Source organism: Cryptotermes secundus, unplaced genomic scaffold (assembly GCF_002891405.2).
Source record: "Cryptotermes secundus unplaced genomic scaffold, Csec_1.0 scaffold612, whole genome shotgun sequence".
Taxonomy (NCBI): Eukaryota; Metazoa; Arthropoda; class Insecta; order Blattodea; family Kalotermitidae; genus Cryptotermes; species Cryptotermes secundus.
The window spans coordinates 781,193-796,517 of NW_019729902.1; the positions used below are offsets into that span (position 1 = coordinate 781,193).

General features: G+C 45.1%; 1 protein-coding gene and 1 long non-coding RNA gene across 10 annotated transcripts in view; one reads left to right on the forward strand and one right to left on the reverse strand.

Annotated features, from left to right (window-relative positions):
* The window catches only part of LOC111865775, a 186,164-nt gene extending 178,171 nt beyond the window's left edge, over positions 1–7,993 (reverse strand). For all 3 annotated transcript variants that reach the window (XR_004513158.1, XR_004513159.1, XR_002843035.2), the window contains exon 1: positions 7,713–7,993. This is a non-coding gene — a long non-coding RNA (uncharacterized LOC111865775). The remainder of the gene's footprint in view (positions 1–7,712) is intronic.
* The window catches only part of LOC111865773 (semaphorin-1A), a 566,056-nt gene that overhangs the window by 395,609 nt on the left and 155,122 nt on the right, over positions 1–15,325 (forward strand). The window lies entirely within an intron of this gene.

The window sequence follows — 15,325 nt, forward strand, 5'->3', positions numbered from 1 at the left end:
GGAAAGAGACCACAGGGAAGACCAAGGCGTATGCGGGTGGACAATATTAGATTGGATCTTAGAGAGATAGGATGGGATGGTATGCATTGGATAGATCTGGCTCAGGGTAGGGACCAGTGGAGAGCTCTTGTGAACACGGTAATGAACTTTCGGGTTTCATAAAGTGCTGGGAAATTCTTAAGTAGCTGCAGAATTGGCAGGGTCAGCTCCATGAGGGAGTGAGTAAGTAAGTAAGTAAGTGGGGTGCCGCCACTTCTGGCCTATTGTACCAGCCCCAGATGATAGGTGAGGGTGATTGTGGAGCAATTGATGGAATGAAAATTTGGGAGGGGAAACTGAAGTACTCGGAGAAAATCTGCCCCAGCGCCACTTTGTCCACCACAAATCCCACTTGAACAGACCCGGGATCGAACGCGGGCCGCCTCGGTGGAAAGCCACCGACTAACGGCTTGAGTGACCTCGGCGTTAGTTGGAGTAATAACTGAGGTACTTTGTTGTGTTTGAGAGTAGATTGGGCCAATCGAATTTTTGCAGTGCTAAAGTACAGTGTTTGCCCTTACAAACGCTCTAAAGCCGAAGTACAATATTTCGAAGATTAAAATTGTCATCATATTGTCACGTGCTGCTACGTTTGGAGCATCGCTTTGTATGGGGCTGAAACTCGGACACTTAGGGCAGTAGATCAGAAACACCTGGAAAGCTTCGAAATGTGGTGTTTGAGAAGGATGGAGAAGATCAGTTGGACCGATTATGTGAGAAATGAAGAAGTGTTAATTAGAGTCAATGAGCAGAGGAATATCGTACACGAAATAAGAAAACGGAAGACTAATTGGATTGGTCATATCTTACGCGGTAACTGCCTTCTAAAAAAGTTATTGAAGGAAAGATAGATGGGCGGATAGAAGTGACCGGAAGACGAGGAAGAAGACGTAAGAAGCTGCTGGATGACCTTGGGGACAGAAGAGGATATTTTCATTTGAAGGAGAAAGCTCTAGATCGCATCAAGTGGAGGAACTGTTTTGGAAGAGACTGTGGACCTGTCGTCTTGACAGATTACAGATGAATTGTCACGTGCCTGGGATTGCGTGACATATAATTAATGGGTTGTGGCTTTAGACGACGCTGTTTATTGGAGAATTACTCGTTTACACTCATAATTACAATCACTCTCAAATAACGCCTGTTCAGACGAAGCGACCTGATTGGTCCGTCGTCCCTCTGAGTTTCCTCTTCAATGGTTAAGTGTCTCTGCTCTTGGTTTTTCACATATACTTGTATCTTGTCGGATCGGAACTGCTCTCTGATCTGAACTGTTCTGTCGCAGTCTATCCTCTTAAGTAGATCTTCTCGTACCGCTGTGAGAACACCTTGTCGAAGGGTTCTGTTTCGCATGTTAGCTAGAATATTCGTTGGCGGGTCTATTATTTGCTTAGGAATTGCTAGCTGTTGACTAGCATTGAACGCTGGTGGTTAGCGCAATGTCTTGACAGTGCGTTACCTAGGAAGTGACACTTCTCTATGCAGTGGATTCACCTGTCACACTATTTATAAATGAGATTCTCTGTGTAATTTGTTCATTACAAATTAAAAGGGAATTTATATTAATGCCGTTTATATGTATTTCATTTTATTGCTATGGGGCGGGACTAAGTCCCTTGTGCTGCGGCCACTTCTGGCTTATTGTACCGTCGTTTATATGTAAGATTGAAATCAATAATTCACGGTATGACTCGGACATGAACTGACATTTGCCTATGTGTGGCACTACTATCCCGTAATGATTCCCTGAAAGTTTCTGCCTGTTTGGCATCAGAGCCAACTGCGGAAATATCGTATCTATCAGATATAGAGCGGAAAATGCCCGGCGTAATGTTCGTATGTCTGGCATAGGGGCCTTCTCTTTGGCTGGTTTCAGATTCCATCGCTAACATAGTGACATGTGATGCGTTGTTAATAGCTTCATATAGGTCCGCGATTCGTATGCCGCACAGAGAGGGTAACATGGCGGACTGCAGAGCTACATTCTTTAGAACACTTCGCTGCTATAATGAGATTTTTGTTTCTATTAAGTTTAACGTTGTAAGATTTGAGGCTTTCACGGCGGTGACTATGAAGAAAGCAGTCTTCTGGGATTTGGCATCGTGTATATGTGGTGTTAACCGACGTTTCGGAGGAACGTATCGCCTCCATCTTCAGGGTAGAAGAAAAATATAAGAAATCCGCAAGCGAAGAGACCGTGAGAACCCGTAAAAGCAGACTGCTTTCTTCAAGTTTAATTTTTTTTTTGTGCCTTGAAAGAGATGTCTGGTCTTAATATTGTCCGTGTTTAAAAATGTTGGTAAAGGAATACTTCCCTAATTCCACTATCACAGAGTCAGGTTGAACTCTTTGAAACCCGTAGGTACAGTTTGTACCGGTTAGAGGAGTTAGAAAATTCAGGAGGGCTTGGAAGGGTGAGAAGGAGTAACTAGAAAGTAAGAAAACGAGAGAGATGTATGTGGAAAATGAGAAGAATAAATTGGAGGAGAGGAAATACATCATAGAAGAATGAACTAAATTTAAGAAATGAAGGAAGTAAAGAGGAGGAAGGCAAAAGAATAAAGTTATCCTTTCAGACAACACTTCCATACACCCGCCTGTGTATTGTATAGAAAGCCAGAAGTCCAGAAAAATTTGCTTCTCCCTAGTGTCTTTCTGTCCGAAGTAGTTAATTGTTCATGAAACTTTTAAATCAGAATTCGATTGTGAGACACCTGAACAAGGCATATGAAAGGTCTGGTTCAACCAGTTCTGAAACACTCCATCGAAATATTCGAAAATTTTACAGGCCTGGAAGCTTTAATAATTATGGAACTCTGAACCAGGTATTCGAAAGGTTGACACGCTCGAACCTCGTGTTTTGGGGCAGATTTTGAAGGGAGATGCCTGTTGAGACAGTGAGTGGCGCCCACACGCTCACACCCTTGACGATAACCTACTTGACCACTCACACGTTTCTTGCAGACACTTTTTGCCTACCACAGACCATGGCAGCAACAAGTTGTGTGGTAATGCTATTGAAAACATGTCTGTGGTCTGATTTAAACCCATGATAAGGGCGCTGGGGTAGGAGGGCAAATAATAACTTGAAGTGAAAGTGAATTGAGGCTGTAACTTTACAGGCGCCTATCTGCCCAATGGTTTTGTCACACAAATTGTAGACGTGCAGTTCGCCAAGAGATGGCGGAGGAGTTTGCAGCATATGCTTTGTGCGGCCCGAGTATGTTTCTTTTTACAGTTTAAAATAAAATATCGGTGTTGCGAAACTCCGTCATGCCGAATGAAATGAGGAAACGTGCCGCGCTGTGTACATGAGAGCGCCGAAGTTACTGGCTGACGAATGTTGAGGTTGCCTGGCAACTCTTTGTTTTCTATCAATATTTCCGTCTCTCGCCTCACAACCATTTTATTTGATTTGGATGTACCGGTACAATATATCCTTTCTACTCCTGGCTATTACTATTCATCGAAAAAACGAGATTAGAGTATGAACTGGAATGATCATTGATAAAATCCCGTCTACTTTTATATGGAACTGTTATTTATAAGGTCAGAGATCATTTATAGCGGTACCAGACCGCCTCTGTGGTCTGGTGGTAAGAGTTGCTGGCTACAGATACAGAGGTCCGGGTTCGATTCCCGGCGCTACCAGATTTCCTGAGAAGTACTGAGTCTTGAACGGGGTCTACTCAGCCTCATGAGGATAATTGAGGAGCTACTTGAATGGCAAAGTAGCGGCTCCGGTTTAGAAAACCGAAAATAATGGCCGTGGGGATTCGTTGCGCTCACCACGTGACACCCTCTATCCGCAAAATTTGGCACAAACTTCGCCGGCAAGCGACTTTCTCCAGGTCGATGTAGTTCGCTTGCGGACTAAAGCCACGGAGTTTTTTTTTTTGTTTGTCCACTGAAGAAATTGCCGTTCTTAGGCTACGAGACACGAACAGTACGAGATGACATGGGCATTTAGATAACTCAGAGGCCTGATAGTCGTACATATTGATGGGCATAAACACGACATGGGCTACAGATAACATATACTGTTAGTGAACGCAATGTTCGTGCATGTTTATGGGCTGATGGCTTTAGACCTTTGGAATTAGCACATTTGAGCTTCTCTGTATGTTGTTATTGCCGGTCACAGTTCGTTTTAATACGCGAAACTCTTCCACTATCTTAAAAACTAGTGCTTGAGCTCCAATTTTTAATTTATCCACAGTATTTGAAGGAATTCGTTTAATTACTTTGCACATCGATTAAAATCCATTATTCACAACTAAAACACTTCTTACCTCACGTGACTGATTGATTTACGATATATCAGAATCTACATGTGATTGGGATGCCATTATTTCATGCCGATATTAATGGGTCGGCGTCGGTTCTTTAGTGTTGTGCCTCTGTTGAGGATGCGTACTTGCAGAACAAAGCCTTTAGTTCATTTAGTTTTTTTTTCCCCCCTTGGCACTATAGCCCCAGTGGGCCTAGGCCTACCTCCATGAACTTCTCCGTTTACTTCGGTTTTTCTAGATCTTACACATTCGGTAGGGCTCCTTGGGCGGGTGATCAGCTCGTCGCAAGGCCTCTACCTGTACGCAAACACAGAAAAACGCACACACACAAACTAAACATCCATGCCCTGAGTGGGATTCGATCCCCCGATCCCGGTTTCCAACCGAGCGAAGACAGTACATGCCTAAGACCGCTCGGCTACCGTGACCGGCCAGACCATTTAGTTTATGATCTAGTAATTAGCTGCCGTCACATGATTATTTCTACAGTACCTGTTCTTCCACTTGACTCAGCACTCCGGTTGGAGGACGAATCGTAGCAACTGCCACTGAGCGTGAGGCAGATTTTGCAATACCTTGAGGTGTTCCACAATCGTTTATCATCTTTAAGATTCGGGTAACCGGATCTGAGGAGGGAGTTCCGTTCCGAGTGTTTTTACACACACAAAGAAAAACAAACTCCGTGGCCTGTGGTCCGCAAGCGAAATATATCGATCGAGCGACCGCCGCTTGTCGGCGAAGTTAGTGTCAAATGTAGCGGATAGAGGGTAACGCGTGGTCAGCGCAACGAATCCCCATGGCACGTTAGCTTCGGGTTTCTAGACCGGAGCCGCTATTTCGTTGAAATAGCTCCTCAATTGTCATCACGAGGCTGAGTGGACTCCGCTCCAGACCCACTACTTCTCAGAAAAAAATGGTAACGCCGGGAATCGAACCCGGTCCTTTGGATCTGTAGTCAGGAACTGTGACCACTAGATCGCAGAGACGGTTCGTTATTTATGTAGAACATTGTTTATTGCATTAGGGTTCTTTTTGTTTGATGTTTTGCGTTATATCACGTCATGTTTTTCGGTCTACTTACGTGTGTTTGAAGGTACACGAGAAAATTACATCGTTGGGATATTTTGTCTCCTGTTAACTGGTAATTTATATTACTGTTCTGAGCTTCATCTGTAATGCAGTATTGGAATTGTTTACGCATTTTTGTTTCTGAGCGTCAACCCCATTCATTGAAGGGTAAATGTCATGATGCGGATTATGTGGATTATCGAATTTTTTAATCGTTTCAACCCCCCTTTCATCTCCTCCTATTCCTTCTCCATGACGTCACAAAATCGGATTGGAGTGGTGGAATCCTTGGAAGGGGCACTGGACCGCGCAAGGCTTCCACTAAGCTGATCTAGAAGAAGAAAACCGTGGAAAGACGTTCATGACAGAAGTGAGATTCAAACTCAAGATCGCAGTGTTGGAACAGTGTGTGACCGCTCGGGTACCAGGATCGACCATTATGAGGATTCTAATTACGTTTTATTGGCAAAGGTTTTAATGTGACAGCCTTAGGAGTACAACCGCTGTGCTGACGAGGACTGTCGACGACCCATCTGCTTGAAGAAATAAGTACACTTTGGGCTTGATAAAAATGAAATTGTATAATGAATTTGGAGGATCAGTAGCTGCAAGTATGGAGGCCAATATTTGTAATTTTTATATTTTCATCAGGTTAGTCTTGGCTGTTTAAATATGCCACATTCGTGTTCTACACTTATTTACCGATCCTCGACAAGTTTTCACGACCAGTTAGTTGTCTTTCTGTTCTTGTTTCTACGCTTCGTCTTGGGAGAGGCTGTCCAAACCGCTATGTGCCGGAGGAGTTAGATAAACGTTATTTGGTTAGGCAGCCTCTGGGTTGTGCTCACTTCCCGAAACGGAGATTATTTTCGCTTCCAAGAAGTGGCGTTTAAATATTACGAGAAATCCTTCGGGTCACATATGAATACAGCAAGGCCTCGTGTAACATCATGTTTACGTTCTTATAAACCGCGACGTTAAGCGGATCAGTTTTTATCATGAGATTCTGAAACGAGTAGGATTTGAGGTTCTCGCAGCGGTGGTTATGAAGAATTCTGTCTTCTGGGATATGGCGCCGTGTAGGATCTGAGGTTCTCACAGCGGTGGTTATGAAGAGTTCTGTCTCCTGGGATATAGCGCCGTGTAGGATCTGAGGTTCTCACAGCGGTGGTTATGAAGAGTTCTGTCTCCTGGGATATAGCGCCGTGTAGGATCTGAGGTTCTCACAGCGGTGGTTACGAAGAATTCTGTCTTCTGGGATATAGCGCTGTGTAGGATCTGAGGTTCTCACAGCGGTGATTATGAAGAGTCCTGTCTTCTGGGATATAGCGCTGTGTAGGATGTGAGGTTCTCACAGCGGTGGTTCTGATGAGTTCTGTCTTCTAGGATATAGCGTCGTGTAGGATCTGAGGTTCTCACAGCGGTGGTTCTGAAGAGTTCTGTCTTCTAGGATATAGCGTCGTGTAGGATCTGAGGTTCTCACAGCGGTGGTTCTGAAGAGTTCTGTCTTCTGGGATATAGCGTCGTGTAGGATCTGAGGTTCTCACAGCGGTGGTTCTGAAGAGTTCTGCCTTCTGGGATATAGCGCTGTGTAGGATCTCAGGTCCTCATATCGGTGGTTATGAAGAGTTCTGTGTTCTACGTTACAACACTGTGTAGTCTGTTGAAAGTCTACTGACGTTTCGGAGGAACGTGGCCCCATCCGTATTCAGGGTCGAAGAATAAACCAAGAAAATAGCATGAGTCAGGTAGCAAGCAGAGGTCTGCTGAAGATTGAGGCGACATATTCCTCCGAAACGTCGGTTGACTTTCATCGGATTATACTGTCTCACAAAGCAGAACTCTTCAAGGAGCTTACGTTTGTCAGCCTTTCTTCGCCCCAATAACATGCGTTACAATACATGTAAAGTGGTCGGGACTATTGCAAACGCTTCTACATTCGCTATAAATGCACGAAATTATGAACTACAGTAATGTTTATTTAACATTTAATGTGATATATTACGTTCATCATAGCCGGAATAGCGTAGTCGGTATAGTGAATGGGTACGGGCTGGACGGCCGAGGGGTTAGAGTTCCAGTCTCGGTAGGGTCAAGAATTTTCTTCACGTCGTCCAGACTGGCTCTGGGGTCCGCCCAACCTCCTATCCGGCGGGCTGTTTCGTCGGGGGTAAAGTGGCCGGGGCGTGAAGCTGACCAGCCACCTCCAACTAGTGCCGACATCAAGAAAATGTGGATCTATACATCTACTCCCCCATACGTCTTCATGGCGTAGTGCGAAATTAGTTAAGCACAGAGGAAACTTTATCTTACCTTTTATTGTGTTCACCGATGGCCCAAGGGAAGCGAGCGAGTGTGGAGACTGAAGCTACACGCCGGTTTTCACTGCGACACGCGGAAATCGCTGTGACGTAGTATTCCTAGTAACACTTGAACGACGACGCAGTAACCAGATAACAGGACGTTGTGTGGAGCCATTGTATGAAAACAGCATCAGCTCAGTTAAAAATCGACGTTAAGCGATGACTTACTGTATTCATTAAATGCACGTGACATTTATTTTATTTATTTATTTATTTTTATTTATTTTATTAGGCTGGACCGCCCCTATGGTCTAGAGGTCAGAGTTCCTGGCTACAGATCCAGAAGTCCGGGTTGGATTCCCGGCGTTACGTAGTGGCTCTGGAACGGGGTCCACTCAGCCTCGTGAGGATAACTGAGGAGCTATTTCAAGGCAATTGCGGCTCCGGTCAAGAAAACCGAAATTAACGGCCGTGGGGATTCGTTGCGTTGACCACGCGACACCCTCTCTCCGCTATAGTTGGCACTGACTTCGCCGACAGATAAATGAAAGCGAATTTATGCGTGCGGCTCTGTTATCAGTGTCGGGAACTACTTGCGGTCGCGGAGTGTGGCGTTTGCACTTCGCTGGCAGAACTGTGACGTAATGTTTGTCCCCAAGAAACTCAACTTCCAGGAAAGAAATCCGTGCCGGTATTGAACTAAATAATAAGAAAGTATGGCGCAGTTATGCAGTTTTCCTTCTTTGCGTTAGTATCAACTTACGAACATACAAACTTACACATTACGTTCGTAAGTTGGGGTTTGCCTGTATTGAGTTGGGAATATGAGTTGCGAACGAAATTTTGCAACTCATACCGTTCGCAAGTCGCCGGCCCCTGTATCGAAGACAACTTTACCTTCTATGATGTACCGCCGTGTAGTCCTTCACATATTCACCGGACTACACGGCGTTACAACAAAAAATAAACAAACTCCGTGGTTTTAGTCCACAAGCGAACTGTACCGACCGAGGGACCGCTGCTTGTCGGCGAAGTTAGTGTCAATTTTAGCGGATAGAGGGTGTCGCGTGGTCAGCGCAATGAATCTCCACGGACGTTAATTTCGGTTTTCTAGACCGGAGCTGCTAATTTTCCATTCAAGTAGCTCCTCAATTATCCCCATGAGGCTGAGTGGACCCCGTTCCAGACCCACAATTTTTCAGAAAAAAAAAATGGTGCCTCTGGCTATGTAGCCAGGAACTCTGACCAATAGACCACAGAGGCGGTCCGGCGATAATACTCTTCGTGCTGACGGCTGTGAGACCCCTTCCAGCTTATTGTTTATTAACTAACGCCACAGAACCCAATCCTTTTTCAGAAGTTGTCCAGCTAGCCAACAAATTCCCCAGCCTGTTATGGGACACGAAGGTTCATTACCCTCTCCACAACAGCCCACCACTGGCCCCTGTTCTGAAATAACGAATCAAGTATATACCCTCAAGCCGTGCCTTTTAATATCCATCGTAATTTTATTAGGTCTTCCTGATGTCTGCAGACGTTATATGGTTTCACTTGTCTTTTCCATGGCTTGTGACCTGTTAGAAACAGGCTGCCCCGAATTGCGTCCGCGGCGTTTTTTTTTTTCCGAACAAGTCTGTTAGAACAGGTTCCTGTTTATGGGAGGGCGCAACTAGAAGAAGCGTTGACCTGTCAGCGGTGTTGTCGCGTCTGCGGTACCGCCATGGCAACACTGATCCAAAACCTTTAATATTACACAGCTCGCTGCGCTGTGCCGTGCCTGAAGATCAGGTTTGTAGGTTGCTTCAGATGTTACGTAGCATAATCCTTTGTCAGTGTCACATGCAGGGAAGAAGTCACATAATGAAGACCCGGTAACAATCCGTGAAGGCCCATAGGGTTGTGAGACATCGAGGCTTCCACATTTTCTACACAGTCGGCTCACAGATCGCGGCAAGGTTGTCAGCCTTACGCCTGGCCGCCCTTTGCCTCCAAATAAGATCCTTGGTACTAATTTCTGTTAGAGACTGAGTCGACCCCAGGGCCACAGTGCGGCTGGAGGGATTAGGTCGACTGAAAAATCCAATGACCTTATCAGGAATTCTCTTCTGTACCCAGTTGTGTGCGCACTCGTTGAAAATCTTTGACTGGAATCAGGTTCATATACTGGCAGTTGATCAGTCTAATATCATACGCTCTTTAGGTCGCCAGCGACAGTGGTCTTTTTTTTTGTTGTTAATTAAATTTTGTGCGTAGTAATGATGACCTAAGTGTATCAGTGCGCGGTCGTCACAGGTCTCTAGAATACTGGGGTCGTGGGTCCCAGTCCCATTCAGGGCACGGCATATACCCGCATTTTTTTCTTTGTGGATATTGCCCAGTGTAGTTAGAAGTCACACTCCATCAAAGGAGCCTTGCAAACGTCTAAAAAGAATTCATAGTTCTCCTCGGGTTCATGGTAGCTATGTGCAGTCGCGTCGCACTGTTCTCAATTCATATAAGCTTATTCATCCGTATTTCATCGGCGTCGTTTTGGTTTGTACTGTAGAATGTGTTTCGCTGTTCTGTTATTTTTGGCTGTGCAAATGGATTATCCAGTTGGGATTCATATCTGCAGAAGTAATTCTGATTAGGAAGCGGCCTAATCCTTTTAAACTGAAGAAGTCTAGTTTCTTTCTTTTGGCATTTTATGAGACTGCAAGTATGTAGACTGTGTAGCGTCCGTGATAGGTTGATTAATGAACACGGAGCCGTTAGTGGACTGGAATTGGCAGGGGAAACTAAGGTACTTTGAGAAGACTTTCCCCAGTCCCATTTTGTCAACCCCAAATCTAACATGACCTGACCTGGGGTAGAACCCGATCTTCCGCTTTGGGAAACCGGAGTTAAGGGTCCTAGAATTCCAATGCAGGACTCGACAATGAAGTACGTATCCAACTGTTTTGTTCGAACAGACATCGATGGAAGCTGATGGCGGTACAGTGAACGCCTGCGATTGTTTGTTTATACGTAGCTGTATGACATGGATTTCGTAGAAAATGCCTGTCTCTCACGGCGATTTCAGTGCTTGATCATCAGAAACAAGTAACGCGTGGCTGATGGCGGGCGACAAGGTGAAATGTTCACTTCCTTCTCCTGATGTTCGTTCTATAGCTTCTGCAGCAGAACCTGTCTTCAGCGGATAATGGATTAAATGTGGACCTGCCTGCATAGAAAATGCTTCTAGCCCCATAAATACAGCGTAAAAATCATACAACAGTACTCTACAAATGTGAACTGCATAATGCGGTGACGGACAGGAGGGAGGGAAATTTCGTAGAGGAGAGACTGCTTGAGTATTTTATTTTTTTATGTATCTTCCCTTTTGTTATGCATACGGAGTTCGATTCCCGTTAGAATATGAGAGCTGTATGATTTGATTATTCCGGACTCTAAACTGTTCGCGTTTCCTGCTGTCTGGTGTACAATTATAATAATTGCCTTGGTATGAACTCCTTCTCTTTCAAGAATTTTACTTTCTGGCGTGTTCTTGTTTCAATTTTATTTGAAGTCGCGAATTCTTTTAGAATCGCTCAGGAACTGAAATGTATCTTTCTGCCGGAGGGCTCGGATACAGACAGGAACATCCGTGCCCGGAGCGGGGCTGGAGTCCGTCTTGAAACCACGCTCGACGAACGAGACAGGTGTTTTGTAATTTACGTCTTTTATATTCTTCTGCGACGGCGGTCCCAGGCCTGCGCAATTTAAGCAGCGTTTGGTGATGGGCGTGCCAGTGGAGTTCTCAGCTGAATATAGTTCAGCTTCTTATCCGTTCATGCAGTTCTAAATTTAGAAAATGTTGAAATCAAAATACGTCTTTTTACATCGTTCTTTAACAAGAAAGTCCATTATTCAAAAGATACGTAAAATTGAGATATTTGAATTTATTTTAAACATTTTTGTTCTTCGATGGAATACTCATATGTGTAACTAAGATTGTGGGTTAGATAATCCATCACTGATAAGTCTGCAGTTTTACGCGACCCTTACAGTCTCACAACCCATCTCCCCAGTCTATACCATAATGAAAGTGTTGTCCCATCTCTTTCTCGATCTTCCAAGTGGGTATTTTACAAGAGGTTTCCCCACCTAACTTCTGTGTGAATTCTCTGGTGTCTCCATCCTAGCCCAATTCTGGTAATAGTTTACTGCGTGGTGTTACAGCCTTATGTAATACTGTATGTTTTAGCGGCCTCCGTAGTCTAGAGGTAACGTTCCCACCTCATGACTCGTAGTACGCGGGTTCAAATGCCCGGCGGAGGTCGTCGAATTTTTAAGGGCGGTAAAATTCAGGGAACAAGTCCTCCGGGAGGGACTTTAAGCCGTGGGTCCCGTGTCGTAGCTTTACGTCACGTAAAAGAACCTCATATCTCCAAAGGAGGTCACTGAGCCAAATTAATGGACGTTTCCCGCCCAACAGCAGTCTCTAATACCTCTGGTAGATGGGGGAAGCATTATAGATACCTCTCAGCTAGTAGAGCCGGTCTCGCTGGCTGGGCGGGACTGATGGTAAGCACCAATACGGGTAGGATATAGAGACTGGTAGAAATCATAGAAGGAAGCACAATGGACCAATAGAGGTCTCAGTGCATGGGGAAACCCACCCTTTCCAATAACTAACTAATACTGTATGTTTTACAACATTAGATATGTAAGACCACCTGCCATAAATGAATCTCAGGGTCAGTAAGGCACATGAAGCCGGAAGGCGCAGATTTTGAACGCAGACTTCTAACAACTTTCTGATGTGTGCTGGATTAATCGGGACTGGGACCAGTGGCGGGTTCTTATGAACAAGATATTGAATCTTCAGGTTCTACAAAGGCAGGAAATTTGTTGTTAGCTTCTCAACATGATCCCTGGTCCTTGGAGTTAGTTCCAGGAGATCCACATTCGAGGCGAGTATCCTCTCATGCGACTGGAGACCCTGAAAAATATTCTTTCTGTTTCTTCCCTCTTCAAAAAAATCGACACGAATTTTAGTTGAAAAGTGTCATGTTGAGGTTTTTTATTTTATTTTGCATGTTTTATTAACGAAGATACTCCTGTATACAGGTCGATGAACCTTTCTCCAGGCTTCTTGAATGTTTTGTTGGGCAATAATTGCGTCTGCAAGAAACCGGCTTAGCAACTACGGATGTGGAGAACAGGGCTGAGTAGACATGGCAAATGCTACATTCAAATTATCTATAACGCCCCGGTACACTTCTATAGTTAATTTGGTAGATGATAATAAATAGGTATAAAACACAGTTCAATCAAATACTAATTTTTATTTCACAATTTACACAGTTTGTGCATCATATAGAATTCAACTAATGTGAACATTTACGAATTCGATTGTATTAAAAAAAGAAACCAAAGAAAAAGAGGTCCTGTACCGAAATGTAAAAGGTAAAAGGGAAGGCTGTCTCTGCACTTAGTTAATTAAGCAGAATGCTTTGAACACGTGGGGGGGGGGTGGAGATATAACGCCACCAGTCTTGACCTCACTACTTGATTGAGGCGAGTGGTCAGCTTGACGCCTCAGTTGATCCCCTGGGAAAGAGCCCTCGGTGGGTGGGCCCAAGATCCGATTTGTATGATGTGGAGTATAGAAAAAATTCTCTTGCTCCTGTCGGGAAACGATCCCCGGCTGTCCGGCCCATAGCCCGTCACCCTACCGACTGAGCAATTCCGGCCCCTTGCACCACTGTAAAACTACCTGAAGACTCCGTGGCCTGTAGTCCGCAAGCGAACTATACCGACCGAGCGACCCCCGTTTGAAGGCGAAGTTAGTGCCACCTTTAGCGGATAGATGATGTCGCGTGGTCAGCGCAACGGATCCCCACGGCCGTTAATCTCGCTTTGCTAGACCGGAGCCTCTATTTCCTTGGAATAGCCCCTCAGTTATCCTTTCTAGGCTGAATGGACCCCGTTCCAGACCTACTACTTCTCAGAAAATCTGGCAGCGCCCGGAATCGAACCCGGGACCTCTGACCACTAGACCACAGAGGCGGTAAAACTACCTGAAACATTTGTTTAAATAATAAGACGAATTCTTACACAGCATTGAGTCCACCAAATTTTGTGAATTTCGGCATGTACGTAGTTGCTAGCCTAGCAGCGAGTCCAAACGGTCGCCTTGAGGAAGGAGTCACATTGTGACTCGAGGAGAGATTCACACAGTTAAGTGGAACTGGAGGAGCAAAGCTGTTAAGCAGATGACAACTTTTCTGAAATTTCGACACTTCGCTGCTCCGCAGGTTCCAGGAACTAACTTCAGCAAATTTATGGAATGTAAGTAACAATCCCGTGTATTGGCGGGCCACCCGGAGACCGCGATGTACAACTTGCACATCCGTGCGTAGAGCCCTACCATATAGCGGCCTTCCCACCTACAGAATAAGATTTCTTTTGTTAAAAATTAGAAGTCTGGTAGTAGTGCATGTAACAGCTTTTTAAACCGATCTAATGAGAGCTCAGATTTCTTTTGCAGATTCAGATTACGTATTTACACGTATTTTGCCTTAGATTGTATCGTGTAAGTCCATTTAGGTCACTGTCTGACGGGCTGACATGTTTGTCTTTCTTCTTTGCACATGACACACAAGGGCAAGATATTTTATTCCGGCCCACCCAGCCCCTACTGGGGGGGGNGACTTCCCCGTCGGTAAAGCGGCCGGGGCGTGAAGCTGACCAGTCACCTCCATCTAGTGCCGAGGTCAAGAATGGTGGAACTATACCTCCACTTCCCCCACATGTCTTCATGGCATAGTGCTTAATTAATCGCGCACAGGGACAACTTTACCCTTTCTCTTTGCAGATAAATTCACGAAATCTAGTGGGAGAGCAGATTAATTATTTTTTGTCATGTTTGGTAGCGTGATCTCTCGAACGCCACCAGCATCGCACAGTCTTCCATTCGAATCTCAACCGAGAGGCCTGCTGTCGTGTCTTGACTTTTCGCAGGTTATCACAGCGGCTGTCTATCGTACCTTTAATACCACACTGCTAATAATGGTCAAGATGTTCTGTAAACACACTCATTCACAAGTTACTGTGGACTGTGCTGTTCTTGGTGACGCGTCAACTTGAGGCACAGGAGTACCGGCCGATCAGCCACGTGCGTGTTCGTTTACGCGTGCGTGTACACAGCCGAGCTGTCTCCACCGTGTTTGTGCTTGCCGTATTGACACGGCCGGAGATGAGCGTGCTCTGAACGTCACATCTTCGAATGAATGACTGTCAGGCTGAAGGGAAATGTGTACACTAGTACGGCAGAATTTACGGACTCAGTATAGCCCAATCGGTACGGACATTAAGCAGCCGAGGAATGGGGTTTCTTTTCTCGGTAGGGACAGCGGCCTTGAGGGCCGGCCTGGCTCCTATCCAGTGGGCACCGGGGGCTCGTTGCCCGGCTATAATGGGCGTGAAGCTGACCATTCACTTCCGCATAATGCCGAAGTTAAAAATGGTGTAGTTTTGTGGCAAGTTCCCCATATGTCTTAAATATGCATAGGATACCTTCACTTTATTCCCAACTGCGCAGGAAATAATCCGTTTTGAGAAGCTGCTAGTCGCTCACATAATTAAGAAATCCCCCCC